General features: G+C 37.2%; 1 protein-coding gene and 1 non-coding gene across 4 annotated transcripts in view; both read right to left on the minus strand.

Annotated features, from left to right (window-relative positions):
* The window catches only part of SCAPER (S-phase cyclin A associated protein in the ER), a 411,590-nt gene that overhangs the window by 46,705 nt on the left and 345,206 nt on the right, over nucleotides 1-19,679 (minus strand). The window lies entirely within an intron of this gene.
* On the minus strand, nucleotides 9,535-9,638 carry LOC125136937 (U6 spliceosomal RNA). Its single transcript, XR_007137265.1, has one exon. It is a non-coding gene; the product is annotated as a U6 spliceosomal RNA (small nuclear RNA).

The following is a 19,679-nucleotide window of genomic DNA, read 5'->3' on the forward strand; positions in this document are numbered from 1 at the left end:
TAGGACACTTTTTAACAGTTAGTCATTGCAATCATTTGTGAAATGACATGAATTCACTAATATTATTTCTCCAAAAGAATAATTTTTTTAAAAAAAGCAGCAAGTGAAGATCATCAGACTAGTTTCTCCTCTCTGCATCCTGCCTTATTTAGGAAAATAATAAACTATAAAACAACACAACCCAGAATCTTCTGCAATATTCTTCTGATGAAATAAAAAAAAATGTTGATTCAGAAAAATCAATCAAATTAGCATTTAATAACTCAGATGTGGAAGTAGTTCAAAATGTATATAATATGCTTCATGGAAAAGATGATTTATTTTAAAGTGAGGAGGGAGTGGAGGAGAGAGGGCTTGTCTGTGGCATTTGGCTTCTACAGGACTAATGTAGACCTGAAGGGATTTTGGAGACTGTTTACTTTTGATTTAGTCTGAAATACAGATAATTTGTTCATGAACAGGCCACTGGCTCCTGTTGGTCTTAAATGTCAGCTATAATCACTTTAAGCCTAAATGTTTATAATAAAAAAAGTAAAAGGCCTTATTCATATCAGGCACAGGTTATAAAGTTTTCTTTTATAAATACATGGAAGATATGAAAAGTCAGATCTGAACTTTTGTATATTACATTCTGAGATCTCAGTTTTACTGGATTTTAAAGTATTTTTGTTTGGTTTCTAGGACTAGAGGTCTTAGTGGTATATTCATTTCTGTTCATTAAAAGCTAGATTCAATTAGGGAAAACTATAACTGGGCCATGAATACTCCTGGCACAGTTATTGAAAACCCTGCTTTGCCTTAAAGGAGAGTATAGCTGGGCAATAAAAGCAATAATTTGTGTGAGCATGAATCAAATGTCATCTATTCCATCTTTGGTATTTTATTTTATTTATTTATTTATTTTTATTTTTATTTTTTTTGTTCTTTTTGCTATTTCTTGGTCTTGGGCCGCTCCCGCAGCAAATGGAGATTCCCAGGCTAGGGGTCCAATCGGAGCTGTAGCCACCGGCCTACGCCAGAGCCACAGCAACGCGGGATCCGAGCCGCGTCTGCAACCTACACCACAGCTCACGGCAATGCCGGATCGTTAACCCACTGAGCAAGGGCAGGGATCGAACCCACAACCTCATGGTTCCTAGTCGGATTCGTTAACCACTGCGCCACGACACGAACTCCCCATCTTTGGTATTTTAAAAACCACTTATGTACCAGATCTTATTTGGCCCTCAAATCAGATATGACAGTCCCAGATACTCTAACTCACCTTCCCTATTTGTTCCTTGCTTGTTTGCTCTTTTAACCCTGGCTCCAGATTTCTGCCTTGGTAACATCCACCCTGATCTCCTTCAGTGCTGGTGATCTTCTAGACTGCTCTCCTAGCTTCTTGGATTCTGGTTTTGTTCTTTCCTTTAGATCTGGAATCCCTGATGCATCTTGTCTGAACCTCCCATTTTAGCCCCTGAATCTAGAGAACTCCACCCAAAGATCTTCATAGTGCTGGGAGTGGATGGGATTAACTCACCGTTTCTCCCAATGATGGATGCAAACTTATTGTTCAAGAAGTGGATTATTTCTTAGGGATTCCCAAGCTGTGGGCTCTTATGTACTGGGACAGCTGGAGAAAGCTGACCTACATCTAGGAATACCGTCATTCAGCAGGCTTTGTGGTGAGCAAAAGGGACATGATGATCTATCATGTACTCTCTATTTAAAAAGCCAAAGTACCTGTGCTCCAGGAACAGTGACCACTGTGCAAGGAAGACCAGGCCCCTGTCCTAGAGAAGATTGCAGTTTAACAGTGACAGGTGGGTGCATCAGTTTACTCTTGCTGCTGCAATAAATTATTACAAGCTGGTTGTTCAAAACAACACACATTTATTCTCTTACAATTCTGGTGGTCAGAAATCCAAAATAAGTCTTACTGGGCTAAAATCAAGGTGTTACCTGAGCTGTGTTCCTTCTGGAGGCTGCAGGGGAGAATTTATTTCCTTGCCTTTTACAACTTCTAGAGTATGGTAGTATTCCTTGGCTCCTGGCCCCTTCCTCCATTTTCAAAGCTAGCAGCATAGCATATTCAAACCCCTCTGCTTCCTTCTTTCACTTACAAGGACCCTGTGATTACACTGGGCTCACCTGGATAATCCAGGATACTCTCCCCATCTTGAGATCCTTAACTTAAATCATTTCTGCAAAATCATTTTGCCATGTGAGGTAATACATTTATAGGTTCTTAGGATTAGGATATACTTATCTTTGGCAGGGTATTATGCCCCCCAGACATGACCTCAAGTTTTTTTGTTGTTGTTGTTGTTTGTTTTTTTGCCTTTTCTAGGGCTGCACCTGTGGCATATGGAGGTTCCCAGGCTAGGGTCTAATCGGAGCTGTAGCCATCAGCCTATGCCACAGCCATAGATAGCCACATCAGATCCAAGCCGTGTCTGCGACCTACACCATAGCTCGCGGCAACACCGGGTCCTTAACCCACCAAGCAAGGTCAGGGATTGAAACCGCAACCTCATGGTTCCTAGTTGGTGAGCCACGACACGAACTCCCCTCAAGTTTTTTTTTATTGTGATAAAATACACACAAAATTTAAAATACACATAAAATTTACCATCTTAACTAGCTCTAGGTGTATAATTCAATGGTATTAAATACATTCATAATGCTGTACAACCATCACTTCCAACCATCTCCATGACCCTTTCATCATGTAAAATTCAAGCTGCATACTCATAAACAGTAACTCCCCATTCCTTTCTCTCCCTAGTAACCACCATTCTATTTTCTGTCTCCATGACCCTGATTACTCTAAGTATGTCATACAAGTGGAATCATCATATAGTATTTGCCTTCTCATGACTGGCTTACTTCACTTAGCAATATGTCTTCAAGGTTCATCCATGTTGTAACATACAGCAGAATTCCCTTCATTTTTAAGGCTAAATAATATTCCACTATATGTTGGAGTTCCTGTTGTAGCTCAGTGGGTTAAAAACTTGGCATAATATCAATGAGGATGTGGGTTCAATCCCTGGCCTCGCTCAGTGGGTTAAGGATCCAGTGTTGCTGCCAGCTGTGGGGTACGTCACAAATGCAGCTTGGATCTGGCATTGCTATGGCTGTGATGTAGGCTGGCAGCTGCAGCTCCAATTTGATCCCTGATCTAGGAAACTCCATGTGCCGCAGTTATGGCTGTGAAAAGAAAACATTCCATTATGTGTCTAAATATTTTGTTTATCCATCATCCAATAATGTACACTTGGTTTGCTTTCATTTTAGCTACTGTGAATAATGCTGCCATGAACATGGGTGTACAAAAATGTCTTGGACTCTTTTCAATTCTTTTGGCTACATATCCAGAAGTGGGATTTCTTCATCATATGGTTAATTCATTTTTGATTTTTTAAGGACCTGCCATAACATTTTTCTCAGCAGCTATATTACTTTACATTCCCATTAACAATGCACAAGTGTTCCAATTTCTCCACATCATAACCCAATGTTGGTATTTTCTTGCTTTTTAAAAATCAAAACCATTCTAATGGATGAGAGGTAATATCTCACTGTAGTTTTGATTTGCATAGTTTTGATCAATGATGTTGAGCATCTTTTCATGTGTCTATTGACCAATTTGTATTTCTTCTTTAGCGAAATGTCTATTCAAGTCCTTTGCTCATTTTTAAATTGTGTTATTTTTGTTGTTGAGTTTTAGGAGTTTTCCATAGTTCCTGGATAGTAATCTCTTATCAGATATATGACTTGCAAATATTTTTTATCATTTACTGGGTTGCTTATTTACTCTGTTGACATTATCTTTTCATGCACAAATCAAAAAAAAATTTTGAATCTATATGTATCTTTTGTCCTGAGGTGAGTTTCTTGTAGGCAGCATATTGAAGGTTTTTGCCTTTTTATCCACTCAGTCACTCTGTGTCTTAGGATTGGGGCATTCAGTCCATTGACATTTAAGGTGATAATTGATAGATGATTATTTATTGCCATTTTTTTTTGGTCTTTTTGCTATTTCTTGGGCCGCTCCTGCGGCATATGGAGGTTACCAGGCTAGAGGTCTAATCGGAGCTGTGGCCGCCAGCCTACACCAGAGCCACAGCAACGCAGGATCCGAGCCGCGTCTGCAACCTACACCACGGCTCACGGCAACGCCGGATTGTTAACCCACTGAGCAAGGGCAGGGACCGAACCCGCAACCTCATGGTTCCTAGTCGGATTCGTTAACCACTGTGCCATGACAGGAACTCCCTTATTGCCATTTTGAACCTCGTGTTCCAGTTGATTCTATGGTTCTCCATTCTTCCTTTCTTTCTTTCTTTCTTTTTTTTTTTGATTGGATGGTCTCTGCTTATTATCTGCTTGAGCGTTTTTTTTTTTTTTTTTTTTTCATTTTTTGCGAATGCAACATTTGGTTTTGACTTGTGGTGATGCCACCATCACCATAATTCCAAAACCAGACAGAGATACCACCAAAAAAGAAAACTATCGCCCAATATCATTGATGAATATAGATGCAAAAATTCTCAACAAAATCTTAGCCAACCAAATCCAACAACATATCAAAAAAATTATACACCATGACCAGGTAGGGTTCATCCCAGGTTCACAAGGATGGTTCAACATACGCAAATCAATCAGCATCATACACCACATTAACAAAAGAAAAGTAAAAAATCATATGATCATCTCAATAGATGCAGAAAAAGCATTTGACAAAGTCCAACATCCATTCATGATCAAGACCCTTGCCAAAGTGGGTATAGAGGGAACATTCCTGAATATAATCAAAGCCATTTATGATAAACCCACAGCAAATATAATCCTCAATGGGGAAAAACTGAAAGCCTTCTCACTCAAATCGGGAACAAGACAGGGATGCCCACTCTCACCACTGCTCTTCAACATAGTTTTGGAAGTCCTAGCCACAGCAATTAGACAAACAAAAGAAATAAAAGACATCCATATAGGAAGAGAAGAGATCAAACTGTCACTGTATGCAGATGATATGATACTATACATAGAAAACCCTAAAGACTCAACCCCAAAACTACTTGAACTGATTAATAAATTCAGCAAAGTAGCAGGATATAAGATTAACATTCAGAAGTCAGTTGCATTTCTGTATACCAGCAATGAAATATTAGAAAAGGAATATAAAAACATGATACCTTTTAAAATTGCACCTCACAAAATCAAATACCTCGGAATACACCTGACCAAGGAGGTAAAGGACCTATATGCCGAGAACTATAAAACTTTAATCAAAGAAATCAAAGAAGATGTAAAGAAATGGAAAGATATTCCATGTTCCTGGATTGGGAAAATCAATATTGTAAAAATGGCCATACTACCCAAAGCAATCTACAGATTCAATGCAATCCCTCTCAAATGACCCATGACATTTTTCACAGAACTAGAACAAACAATCCAAACATTTATATGGAACCACAAAAGACCCAGAATCGCCAAAGCAATCCTGAGAAACAAAAACCAAGCAGGAGGCATAACTCTCCCAGACTTCAAGAAATACTACAAAGCCACAGTCATCAAAACAGTGTGGTACTGGTATCAAAACAGACAGACCAATGGAACAGAATAGAGAACCCAAAAATAAACCCTGACACCTATGGTCAATTAATCTTTGACAAGGGAGGCAAGAACATCAAATGGGAAAAAGAAAGTCTATTCAGCAAGCATTGCTGGGAAACCTGGACAGCTGCATGCAAAGCAATGAGACTAGAACACACCCTCACACCATGCACAAAAATAAACTCAAAATGGCTGAAAGACTTAAATAGACGACAGGACACCATCCAACTCCTAAAAGAAAACATAGGCAAAACACTCTCTGACATCAACATCATGAATATTTTCTCAGGTCAGTCTCCCAAAGCAATAGAAATTAGAGCAAAAATAAACCCATGGGACCTCATCAAACTGAAAAGCTTTTGCACAGCAAAGGAAACCCAAAAGAAAACAAAAAGACAACTTTCAGAACGGGAGAAAACAGTTTCAAATGATGCAACCGACAAGGGCTTAATCTCTAGAATATATAAACAACTTATACAACCCAGCAGCAAAAAAGCCAACCAATCAATGGAAAAATGGGCAAAAGACCTGAATAGACATTTCTCCAAAGAAGATATACAGATGGCCAACAAACACATGAAAAAATGCTCAACATCGCTGGTTATAAGAGAAATGCAAATCAAAACTACCATGAGATACCACCTCACACCAGTCAGAATGGCCATCATTAATAAATCCACAAATAACAAGTGCTGGAAGGGGTGTGGAGAAAAGGGAACCCTCCTACACTGTTGGTGGGAATGGAAACTGGTACAGCCACTATGGAGAACAGTTTGGAGATACCTTAGAAATCTATATAGAGAACTTCCATATGACCCCGCAATCCCACTCTTGGGCATCTATCCGGACAAAACTCTCCTTAAAAGAGGCACGTGCACCCGCATGTTCATTGCAGCACTATTCACAACAGCCAGGACATGGAAACAACCCAAATGTCCATCGACAGATGATTGGATTCGGAAGAGGTGGTATATATACACAATGGAATACTACTCAGCCATAAAAAAGAATGACATAATGCCATTTGCAGCAACATGGATGGAACTAGAGAACCTCATACTGCGTGAAATGAGCCAGAAAGACAAAGACAAATACCATATGATATCACTTAGAACTGGAATCTAATATCCAGCACAAATGAACATCTCCTCAGAAAAGAAAATCATGGACTTGGAGAAAAGACTTGTGGATGCCTGATGGGAGAGGGAGGGAGTGTGAGGGATCGGGAGTTTGGGCTTATCAGACACAATATAGAATAGATTTACAAGGAGATCCTGCTGAGTAGCATTGAGAACTATGTCTAGATACTCATGTTGCAACAGAACAAAGGGTGGGGAAAAAATGTAAATGTAATGTATACATGTAAGAATAACCTGACCCCCTTGCTGTACAGTGGGAAAATAAAATAAAATAAAAAAGAAAAAAAAAGAAAAAGAAAAGAAAATTTTTTTATGCAGTCCGATTTGTCTACATTTTCTTGTATTGCCTGTGCCTCTGGTATCATATTCCAAGAAATCATTGCTAAATCTAATGTCAGGAAGCTTCTGTCCTAGGTTTTTTTCCTAATAGTCGAATAGTTTTAGGTTTCCGCTCTACCTTAAGTTATAGTGTTTTGCTTGTGGATACTCAGTTTCTTCACCACCACTCAATGAAGAGACTGTCCTATCCCATTCAACAGTCTTGGCATCCTTGTCAAAAATATTTTGACTATGTAAGTTAGAGTTTAGGTCTTGGCTATTTTTTTTTTTTAGGGCCACACCTACACCATAGGGAGGTTCCCAGGCTAGGAGTAGAATGGGAGCTGTAGCTGCTGGCCTATACCACAGCCACAGCTACATGGGATATGAGCCGCATCTGCAACCTACACCACAGCTCATGGCAATGCCGGATCCTTAACCCACTGAGCAGGGTCAGGGATTGAACCTGCATCCTAATGGATACCAGTCAGATTTATTTCCACTGAGCCACGATGGGAACTCCTGGGCTCTCTATTTTATTCCATTGTTATAAAAGTCTGTTTTGTGCTACTACCATACTGTTTTGATTACTGTAGCTTTGTAATACATTCTGAAATCAGAAAGTGTGGCTCCTCCCTCTTTGTTCTCTTTTTAAAAGACTGTTTTGGTTATCTGGGGTCCTGTGAGATTCCACATGAATTTTAGGATGCGTTTATTTCTGAAAAGAAAAAAAAAGCCTGTGGGTTTTTTGATAAGGAACACAAGGAATCTATTCATTGCTTTGTATAGTAATGCTATCTTAACAGTATTAAGTCTTGTAGTCCATGAAAATGGGATGTGTTTCCAATTCATGCCTTCTTTAATTTCTTTTGGAAATGTTTAATACTTTTCATTGTACATATTCTTCATCTTCTTGGTTAAGTTAATTCCTAAGTATTTTATTCTTTTTGATGCTATAGTAAATGAAATTTTCATAATTACCTTTATAGATTGTTCACTGTTAGTGTACAGAAATGCAACTAATTTTTGTGATGTGATTTAGTAGTCTGCTACTTTATTGAATTCATTTATTAGTTTTAACAGTTTTCTTTGTGGAATCTTTAGTGTTTTCTACATATAAGATTGTATTGGAGTTTCTGTCATGGTGCAGTGGAAATCAATCTGACTAGGAACCATGAGGTTGCAGGTTTGATCCCTGGCCTCGCTCAGTGGGTTAAAGATCTGGCGTTGCTGTATAGGTTGCAGATGCAGCTTGGATCCTATGTTGCTGTGGCTGTGGCATAGGCGATTGGCATAAGCTCCAATTGGACCCCTAGCCTGGGAACCTCCAGAGACCATGGGTGTGGCCCTAAACCTCCCCCCGCCAAATCATATCAACTGCAAACAGAAAATTTTACTTCTTCCCTTCAAATTTAAATGCCTTTAATTTCTTTTCCTCATCTAACTGCTTTGGCTAAAACTTCCAGTACAATGTTGAATAGCAGTGGCAGAAGTAAGCATCCTTGCCTTGTCCTGATGTTAAGAGGGAAAAGTTTTCATCCTTTCACTATTGAGTACAATGCTCCTTGTGGGTTTTTCATATATGACTTTTATTATGTGGAGTTAGTTTCTTTCTATTCCTAGTTTGAGTATTTTTATTATGAAAGGGTGTTGAAATTTGTTAAAAGCTTTTTTGTATAAATTAGATGATTTTTTCCCTTTATTCTATTAATGTGACCTATTAAATTGACTGATATCCATATACTGAACCATCCTTGCACTCCAGTAAAAAATTCCACTTGATCATAGTGTATAAACCTTTAAACATACTGCTGAATTTGATTTGATAGTGTTTCATTGAGGATTTTAACATCAATATTCATAAGGAATATCAGTCTGGAATTTTCTCTCTCACAGTGTCTCTGTCCGGCTTTGGAATCAGTATAACACTGGCTTCATAGAGTAAGTTAGGAAATTCTCGCCTCTTTGATTTTCTGGAAAATTTGGTGTTTTTAAATGTTTGGTAGACTTCACCACTGAAGCAGTGAGGTCCAAGGTTTTCATTTCGAGATATTTGATTCCTGACTCAATCTCCTTACTGGTTACAGGTCTATTCAGATTTTCTTTTTTTTGTGATTTAGTCTTGGTAGATATTGTGTTTCTAGAAGTTTGTCGATTTCATCCAGATTATCCAGTTTGTTGGCATACATTGTTAATAGTACTCTTTTATAATCCTTTTTATTTCTGTAGAATTGGTAGTAATGTCTCATTTTCATTTCTTCACTCCCCCAGCTTTACTGAAGTATAATCAACTTCATAAAACTGTTTAATGTATTTAATTTAATGTATTTAATGTTTTTAATGTGTAAAACATGAAATGGTTCCCATTACCAAGTTAAAACATCTATTACCTCATATAGTTATCTTTTTTTTGTAGAATGCTTAAAATATACTCTCTTATAAGCTTCTAGTAGATGCTACTATATTTTAACTGTAAAAAAAAAAACACTTCAAGAATTTGAGTCTCATCCTTGTGCAGAGACCACGCTAATCATTTTTGTATCATTCCAATTTTAGTATATGTGTGTATATATATATTTGGTATACACTATTATCAAAGTGAGCAGCCCATTTTCATTTCTGATTTTAGTAATTTGAGAGTTCTCTCTTTTTTTCTTAGTTCATATAACTGAAGTTTTGTCAATTCTATTGATCTTTTCAGAGAGTCAACTGTTGGTTGCACTGATTGTCTCTATTGTTGTTTTATTCTCTATATCACTGATTTCTGCTGCAATCTTTTTTTTTTGTCTTTTTTTTTTGCCATTTCCTGGGCCGCTCCTGCAGCATATGGAGGTTCCCAGACTAGGGGTCTAATTGGAGCTGTAGCTGCCAGCCTATACCAGAGCCACAGCAACATGGGATCCAAGCCTTGTCGGCAACCTACACCACAGCTCATGGCAACGCCGGATCGTTAACCCACTGAGCAAGGGCAGGGATTGAACCTGCAACCTCATGGTTCCTAGTCGGATTCGTTAAGCACTGCGCCATGACAGGAACTCCTCTCTGCCGTAATCTTAATTATTTCCTTCTATTAGCTTTGGGTTTAGTTCTTTTCCTTGTTCCTTAATTTTTATAGTTAATTTCTTTTTTTTTTTTTTGGTCTTTTTGTCTTTTTAGGGCCATAACCTCAGCATATGGAGGTTCCCAGGCTAGAGGTCTAATCGGAGCTGTTGCTGCTGGCCTAAGCCAGAGCCAGAGCAATGCCAGATCCGAGTTGTGTCTGCGACCTACACCACAGCTCATGGAAATGCCGGATCCTTAACCCACTGAGCAAGGCCAGGGATTGAACCCGCAACCTCATGGTTCCTAGTCGGATTTGTTTCCACTGTGCCACGACAGGAACTCCTGTATAGGTAATTTCTTGATTTGAAATATTTCTTGGTAAATGTTTATGGCTACACACTTCCCCATTAGCATGCTGTTACTGTGTCCCATGAGTTTTTAAAATTTTATTTGCTTAATTTTTAGTTGAGGTATAGTTAATTTAAAACATTACATTAGTTTCAGATGTACAAGTGTGATTAAAATTTTTTATAGACTATATTCCATTTAAAGTTATTATAGGGAGTTCCCATTGTGGCTCAGTGGTAATGAACCTGATGAGGATCCATGAGGATGCAGGTTTGATGCTGGGCCTCACTCAGTGAGTTAAGGATCTAGCATTGCAATGAGCTTCAGTATAGGTTGCAGACACAGCTTGGATCCTGCATTGCTGCAGCCGTAGCTCTGTTATGACCCCTAGCCTGGGAAGTTCCATATGCTACGGGTATAGACCTAAAAAAGCAAAGAAGCAATAATATTAATAATTTTATATATATTTTTTGCTTTTTTGCTTTTCATTTAAAAAATAAAACATTGGGTATATAACCCATGCTATACAATACATCCTTGTAATTTATTTTATACATAGTAGCTTGTAGCTCTTAATCCTCTACCTCTGTGGTGCCCCTCCCTCTTCATTCTCTCCATTAGTAATCACTAGTTTGTTCTCTATATCTGTGAGTCTGTTTTTGTTTTGCTATATTCATTCATTTGGTTTATTTTTTAGATTCTACATACAAGTGATAATATACAGAACTTGTCTTTCTCTGTATGACTTATTTCACTGAGCATAGCATCCTTCAGGTTCAATCATGTCATAAATGGCAAAATTTAATTCTTTTTTATGGCCAAGTAGTATTCCAGTGTGTGCGGTGTATGCATCACTTTTCTTGATCTATTAATGGACACTTAGGTTGCTTCCATATCTTGACTATTGTAAATAATGCTATGAACATTGAGGTACATATATCTATTCAAATTAGTGTTTCCATTTTCTTTGGATATATTCCCAGGAGTGGAATTATTGGATCATATGGTAGTTCTATTGTTAGCTATCTGAGGAACATCCATACTGTTTTCTACAGTGGCTATACTAATTTACATTCCCATAATGCATAAAGGTTTCCTTTTCTCCACAACCTTACCAACATTAGTTTTTTGTGGTCCTTTTAATGACAGCCGTTTTGACAGATGTGAGGTAATTATCTCATTGTGGCTTTGATATACATTTCTCTGGGGATTAATGATAATTGAGCTTCTTTTCATGTGCTTTTTGGCCTCCTGCATGTCTTCTATAGAAAAATGTCTTTTCAGGTCTTCTGCCCATTTTTTTAAAAAGAGATGTTTGTTTTTTCAACATTGAGCTGTATGACTATTTACATATTTTGGATATTAACCTCTCATCAGTTACATCATTTGGAAAAATTTTCTCCCTTTTAGTAGGCTGTCTTTTCATTTTGTCAGTGGTTTCCTTTGCTGTGCAAACGTTTTTAAGTTTAACTAGGTCCTATTTATTTGATTGTTTTTGTTTCTTTTGCCTTAGAACTCAGATCCCCCTAAATACTGGATTTATGTCAAAGGGTATTCTGCCTGTTTTCTTCTAGGAGTTTGATGGTTTCTGCTTTCACATTTAGGTCTTTAACCCATTTTGAGTTTACTTTTGCATATGGTGTGAGAAAATACTCTTATTTCATTCTTTTACATATAGCTGTCCAGTTCTCCTAGCACCACTCATTAAAGAGACTGTTTTTCTCCATTGTATATTCTTGCCTCCTTTGTCATAGATTAATTGAATAAAAGTGGATGGCTTGATTTCTGGATGCTCTATTCTGTTCCATTCATCTATGTGTCTGTTTTTGTGCCGGTACTATATGATTTTGATTACTGTACCTTGGTAGTGTGAAGTCAGGGGGCATATACCTCTAGCTCTGTTCTTTCTCAAGATTGTGTTGGATATTTTGGGTCTTTTATGTTTCCATTCAAATTTTAAAATTATTTATTCTAGTTCTGTCAGAAATACCATTGCTATTTTGATAGGGATTATACTAAATTTTTAGATTACTTTCGGTGTATGATCATTTCAACAATATTAATTCTTCCGATCCATGAACATGGTATATCTTTTCACTTGTTTATATTACCCTCAATTTCTTTCACCAATTTTTCAGTTATATAAGTACAGACCTTTTACCTCCTTAGATAGTGGTAGTAAATTGGACTGTTTCCTTAAACTCTGATCATTTGTTGTTTGTGTACAGAAATGCAACCGATTTCTGTATATTAATTTTGCGTACTGAAACTTGACTGAATTCATTGATGAGCTCTAACAATTTTTTTTGATGGTGTCTTTCAGATTTCCTATGTATGGTATCATGTCATCTGTCAACAGTGACAGTTTTACTTCTTCCTTACAATTGGATTCCTTTCATTTCTTTTTCTTCTCTGATTTCTATTACTAGGACTTTCAATACCATGTTGAATTAAAGTAGTGAGTGGGAATTCTTATCTTGTTTCTGATCTTACAGGAAATACTTTGAAATGTTCACTTTTGAATATGATGTCATCTATTAACTTATCATATAAGGCCTTTATTATGTTGAGGTAGGTTCCCTCTAAACCCACTATGGGGAGATTTTTTTTTTTTATCACAAATGGATGTTGGATTTTGTCAAAAGTTTTTTTCTGGATCTATTGAAATGATTATATGACTTTTTATTCCTCTGTTACTGTGGTGTATCATGTTGATTGATTTGCAGACACTGGACCACTGTTGCATCCCTGAATAACTCCCACCTGATCATAGTGTATGATCAATTCAATGTATTGTTGAATTTGGTTTGCTAATATTTTGTGGAGGATTTCTGCTTCTCTGTTCATCAGTGATACTGGCATGTATTTTCTTATCTAGTATGTAAACTTTATTTTTTAATTACTAAATGAATTTTATTACATTTACAGCTGTACAATGATCATCATAACCAAATTTTATAGCATTTCCATCCCAAACCCTCAGTGCCTCCCCTCAGTCCCCAACCTGTCTCCTTTGGAAATCATAAGTTTTTCAAAGTCTGTGAGTCAGTAACTGTTCTGCAAAGAAGTTCATTGTGTCCTTTTTTTAGATTCCACATATAAGTGATAGCATATGAAGTTGGTGTCTGTCTGACTAACTTCATTTAGTATGACAATTTCTAGGTCCATCCATGTTGCCACAAATGCCATTATTTCTTTCCTTTTAATGGCTGAATACTATTCCATTGTGTATATGTACCACATCTTCTTTATCCACTCCTCTGTCAAGGGACATTTAAGTTGTTTCCATGTCTTGGCTAATGCATAGAGTGCTGTGATGAATATTGGAGACACATATCTTTTTGAGTCATGGTTTTCTCTGGAGAGATGCCCAGGAGTGGGATTGCTGGATCAAATGGTAATTCTCTTTAGTTTTCTGAGGAATCTCCATACTGTTTTCAACAGTGGTTGCACCAATTTACATTCCCACCAGCAGTATAATAGGGTTCCCTTTTCTCCATGCCCCCTCCAGCATTTACTATTTGTAGACATTTTGATGATGGCTATTCTGGCAGGTGTAAGGTGGTACCTCATAGAGGTTTTGATTTGCATTTCTCTAATAGTGAGTGATGATGAACATCTTTTCATGTGTTTTTTTGGTCATCCGTATGTCCTCTTTGAAGAATAGTCTGTTTAGATCTTCTGCCCATTTTTTGATTTTTTTTTTTTTTTTGGTACTGAGCTGCAGGAGGTGTTTATAAATTTTGGAGATTAATCTCTTAGAGTCAGTCACTTCATTTGCAAATATTTTCTCCCATTCTGTGGGTTGTCTTTTCATTTTGTTTAGGGTTTCCTTTGCTGTGCAGAAACCTTTAAGTTTAATGAAGTCCCATTTGTTTATTTTTGTTTTTAATGTCATTACTCTAGGAGGTGGGTCTGAGAAGATATTGCTGTGGTTTATGTTGGAGAGTGTTTGGCCTATGTTTTCCTACAAGAGTTTTATAGTATCTGGTCTTATATCTAGGTCTTTAATCCATTTTGAGTTTATTTTTGTGTATGGTGTGAGGAAGTGTTCTAATTTCATTCTTTTACATGTGGCTGTCCAGTTTTCCCACTATTGAAGGGGCTGTCTTTTCTCGATTGTATATTCTTGCCTCCGTTGAAATAGATTAGTTGACTGTAGGTGAGTGGGTTTAATTCTGGGCTTTCTATCCTGTTCCACTGATCTATATTTCTTTGTGCCAGTAGCATACGGTTTTGATGACTGTTGTTTTGTAGTGTAGTCTGAGGTCAGGGAGCCTGATTCCTCCAGCTCCATTTTTCTTTCTTGGGATGGCTTTGGCTATTCTAGGTCTTTTGTGCTCCCAAACAAACTTTAAGATATTTTGTTCTGGTTCTCTGAAAAATGTCCTTGGTACTTTGATAGGAATTGCACTGAATCTATAGATTGCCTTGGGTAGTATAGCCATTTTGATAAATTGACTCTTCCAATCCAAGAGCATGTTATGTCTTTTCTTCTGTTTGTGTTATCTTTGATTTCTTTCATCAGTGTATTACAGTTTTCAGAGTACAGGTCTTTTGCCTCTTTAGGTAGGTTTATTCCTAAGAATTTTATTCTTTTTGATGCAATGGTAAATGGGACTGTTTTCCTAATTTCTCTTTCTGAATCCTTCATTGTTTGTATACAGAAATGCAGTCGATTTCTGTGTATTAATTTTGTTTCCTGAAACTTTTCCAAATTCATTGATGAACTCTAACAGTTTCTGGTAGCATCTTTAGGATTTTCTCAGTATATGTCATCTGCAAATAGGGATAATTTTACTTCTTCCTTTCCAATTTGGATTCCTTTTACTTCTTTTTCTTCTCTGATTGCTGCAGCTAGGTCTTCCAAAACTATGTTGAATAGCAGTGGCAATAGTGGACATTCTTGTCTTGTTCCTGATCTCAGTAGGAATCCTTTCAGCTGTTCACCATTGAGAATGCTGTTAGCTGTGGGTCTGTCATATACGGCCTTTATTATGTTGAGGTAGGGTCCTTCTATGTACACTTTCCGATTTTTTTTTTAAAATCAGAAATGGGTATTGGATTTTGCCAAAGGCTTTTTGTGCATCTATTGAGAGGATCATATAGTTTTTATTGTTCAGTTTGTTAATGTGGTGTATCACACTGATTGATTTGCAGATATTGAAGAATCCTTGTACCCCTGGGATAAATCTCACTTGATCGTGTATAATCCTTTTAATGTACTGTTGGATTTGGTTTGCTAATATTTTGTTGAGGATTTTTGCATCTATGTTCATCGGTGATACTGGCCTGTAATTTTCTTTTTTGTGATATCATTGCCTGGTTTTGGTATCAGGGTAATGCAGGCCTTGTAGAGTGTTAAGAAACATTCTTTCTTCTGTAAGTTTTTGGAAGTTCTCTAAATGTTTGGCAGCCTTCAAATGTGAAGCCATCTGGTCTTAGACTTTTGTTTTGGAGTTTTAAAATCATTGATTCAATTTCATTACTGGTAATTGGTCTCTTCATATTTTCTAGTTCTTCCTGGTTCAGTCTTTGGAAATTTTACATTTCTAGGAATTTTTCCTTCCTTCTGTCCATTTTCCTGGCATAATGTTGTTTGTAATAATCTCTTATGATCCTTTGTATTTCTGTAGTGTCAGTTGTAACTTTCACTTTTTCATTTCTGATTTTCTTCATTTGGGTCCTCTCTCTTTTTTTCCTGATGAGTCTGGCTAAACATTTATCAATTTTTTTAAAAAAAATCTTTTCAAAGCATCAGCTCTTCGTATCATTGATCTTGTCTATTTTTTAGCCTCTCTTTCATTTATTTCTGCTCTGTTCTTTATGATTTCTTTCCTTCTACTAATTTGTCTTTTGTTTTATCTTTTTGTAGTTCCTTTCAGTTATAAAGATAGGTTTGTTTGGGATTTTTCTCGTTGTCTGAAGTAAGCTTATATTGCTATAAACTTCCCTTTTAGAACTGCTTTTGCAGTGTCCCATAGATTTTTGGATCATCTCGTGTTTTTGTCCTCATTTGCCTCCAGAAATTTTAAAATTTTTCTGTGATTTCTCCAGTGATCCATTGGTTATTTAGTCACACATTGTTTAGCCTCAGTTGTTTGAAACTTTTGCATTTTATTCCTATAGTTGATTTTAAGTCTCATAGCATTGTGGCTGGAAAAGATGCTTGATGCAATTTCAATTTTCTTAAATTTCCTGAGACTTATTTTGTGACCCAGCATGTGACTTATCCTGGAGAATGTTCTATATGCATTTTAAAAGAATGTGTATTCTACTGCTTTTGGAAGGAATCTTCTTTATATATCTATTAAGTCCATTTGTTCTGATGTGTCATTTAAGGCCAGTGTTTATTGATTTTCTGTCTGAATGATATGTCCATTGATGTAAGTGGAGGGTTAAAGCCCTTTACTATTATTACGTTATTGTCAATTTCTCTATGTCTGTTAATATGTACTTAGATGTTCTCATCCTGGGTGCATATATAACTGTTATGTCTTCTTCTTGAATTGACCCCTGAACATTATATAATGTTCCTCTTTCTCTCTTACCACAATCTATTTCAGTCTATTTTTTTTTTGATATAAGCATTTCTACCCTATATTTCTTTTGATTTCCATTTGCATGTAATACCTGTTTCCAACTCCTCACTTTCTGTCTCTGGGTTTCTTGAGATCTGAAGTGAGTCTCTTTTAATCAGCATATATATCTTGTTTTTGTATCCATTCAGCAATTCTACATATTTTGATATCACTAGGTATGTACTTACTGCCATTTTGTTTTAGGCTCTAAGTTTTGATATGATGTGTTTTAATTTTCATTCACATCTAAGTGTTTTCACATTTCCTTTGCGACATATTCCTTGAACCATTTGTTTAAGAGTGTTTTAACTTTCAAAAATTTTTAAATTTTCTAGTTTTAATTCTATTATTTATTTCTTCATCCTGTTATAGTCCGAGATTTTTTTTTTTTTTTGCATGATATCTGTCTTTTAAAATCTACTGACACTTAATTAGTGACATAGAGGAGAAAGGGCCGTGGGTAGGGAATCAAGATGTTGGTATGTGTGTATAATGTTGTTTTATATAGGGTTACTAGGGAAGCCCTTTGCTTTTTTTTTCTTTTTGTGGCCACACCTGAGGCATATTGAAATGCCAGGCTAGAAGCTGAATTGGAGCTGCAGCTGCAGTTTATATCACAGTCATGGCAACACCAGATCTGAGCCACATCTGCAAACTATGCTGCAGGTTGTGGCAACACTGGATCCTTAACCCACTGAGTGAGGCCAAGCATTGAACCCACATCCTCATGAACCCTAGGGTTCTGTTTTTTTTTTTTTTTTTGGTCTTTTATCTTTTTGTTGTTGTTGCTATTTCTTGGGCCGCTCCCGCGGCATATGGAGGTTCCCAGGCTAGGGGTCGAATCAGAGCTGTAGCCACCGGCCTACGCCAGAGCCACAGCAACGCGGGATCCAAGCCGCGTCTGCAACCTACACCACAGCTCATGGCAACGCCGGATCCTTAACCCACTGAGCAAGGGCAGGGACTGAACCCGCAACCTCATGGTTCCTAGTCGGATTCGTTAACCACTGCGCCATGACGGGAACTCCTTTTTTTTTTTTTTTTTTTTTAACCCTAGGGTTGGTTCTTAACCTGCTGAGCCACAATGGGAACTCCTGGGGAACCCCATTTTTTTTTTCCCACTGTACAGCAAGGGGATCAAGTTATCCTTACATGTATACATTACAATTAAATTTTCCCCCCACCCTTTCTTCTGTTGCAACATGAGTATCTAGACAAAGTTCTCAATGCTATTCAGCAGGATCTCCTTGTAAATCTATTCTAAGTTGTGTCTGATAAGCCCAAGCTCCCGATCCCTCACACTCCCTCCCCCTCCCATCAGGCAGCCACAAGTCTCTTCTCCAAGTCCATGATTTTCTTTTCTGAGGAGATGTTCATTTGTGCTGGATATTAGATTCCAGTTCTAAGTGATATCATATGGTATTTGTCTTTGTCTTTCTGGCTCATTTCACTCAGGATGAGATTCTCTAGTTCCATCCATGTTGCTGCAAATGGCATTATGTCATTCTTTTTTATGGCTGAGTAGTATTCCATTGTGTATATATACCACCTCTTCCGAATCCAATCATCTGTCGATGGACATTTGGGTTGTTTCCACGTCCTGGCTGTTGTGAATAGTGCTGCAATGAACATGCGGGTGCACGTGCCTCTTTTAAGTAGAGTTTTGTCCGGATAGATGCCCAAGAGTGGGACTGCGGGGTCATATGGAAGTTCTCTGTATAGATTTCTAAGGTATCTCCAAACTGTTCTCCATAGTGGCTGTACCAGTTTCCATTCCCACCAACAGTGCAGGAGGGTTCCCTTTCTCCACAGCCCCTCCAGCACTTGTTATTTGTGGATTTATTAATGATGGCCATTCTGACTGGTGTGAGGTGATATCTCATGGTAGTTTTGATTTGCATTTCTCTTATAATCAGTGATGTTGAGCATTTTTTCATGTGTTTGTTGGCCATCTGTATATCTTCTTTGGAGAAATGTCTATTCAGGTCTTTTGCCCATTTTTCCATTGATTGATTGGCTTTTTTGCTGTTGGGCTGTATAAGTTGCTTATATATTCTAGAGATTAAGCCCTTGTCGGTTGCATCATTTGAAACTGTTTTCTCCCATTCTGTAAGTTGTCTTTTTGTTTTCTTACTTACAATTTTTCAATAGCCAAGATGTGGAAGCAACCTAAGTATCCATCAACATAGGATTGGATGAAGAAAATGTGGTACATGTATACAATGGAATGTTACTTAGCCATAGAGAAGCATGAAGTAATGCCACTTTGCAGCAACATGGATGGACCTAGAAATTATAATAAGTGGAGTAAGTCAGACAAATACAAATATCATATGAGACCATTAATATATATCTAATAAAAATGATACAATAGAACTTATAAAACAGACTCAAAGATTTCAAAAACAAACTTATGTTTACCAAAGGGGAAATGTGGGGGAGGGGCAGCAGGAATAAAATAGGGGTTTGGGATAATATTTATAAAATAATATTTATAAAATAGATGGGTAACAAGGATCTACTGTACAGGGAAATTTACCAATACTGTGTAATAACCTATATGGGAAAAGAAGCTGAAAAGGAATGGATATATGTATATGTACAACTGATTTACTCGCAATACGCCTGACACTTTAAAGTCAATTAT

The sequence above is a fragment of the Phacochoerus africanus genome, chromosome 9 (assembly GCF_016906955.1).
Source record: "Phacochoerus africanus isolate WHEZ1 chromosome 9, ROS_Pafr_v1, whole genome shotgun sequence".
Classification (NCBI taxonomy): domain Eukaryota; kingdom Metazoa; phylum Chordata; class Mammalia; order Artiodactyla; family Suidae; genus Phacochoerus; species Phacochoerus africanus.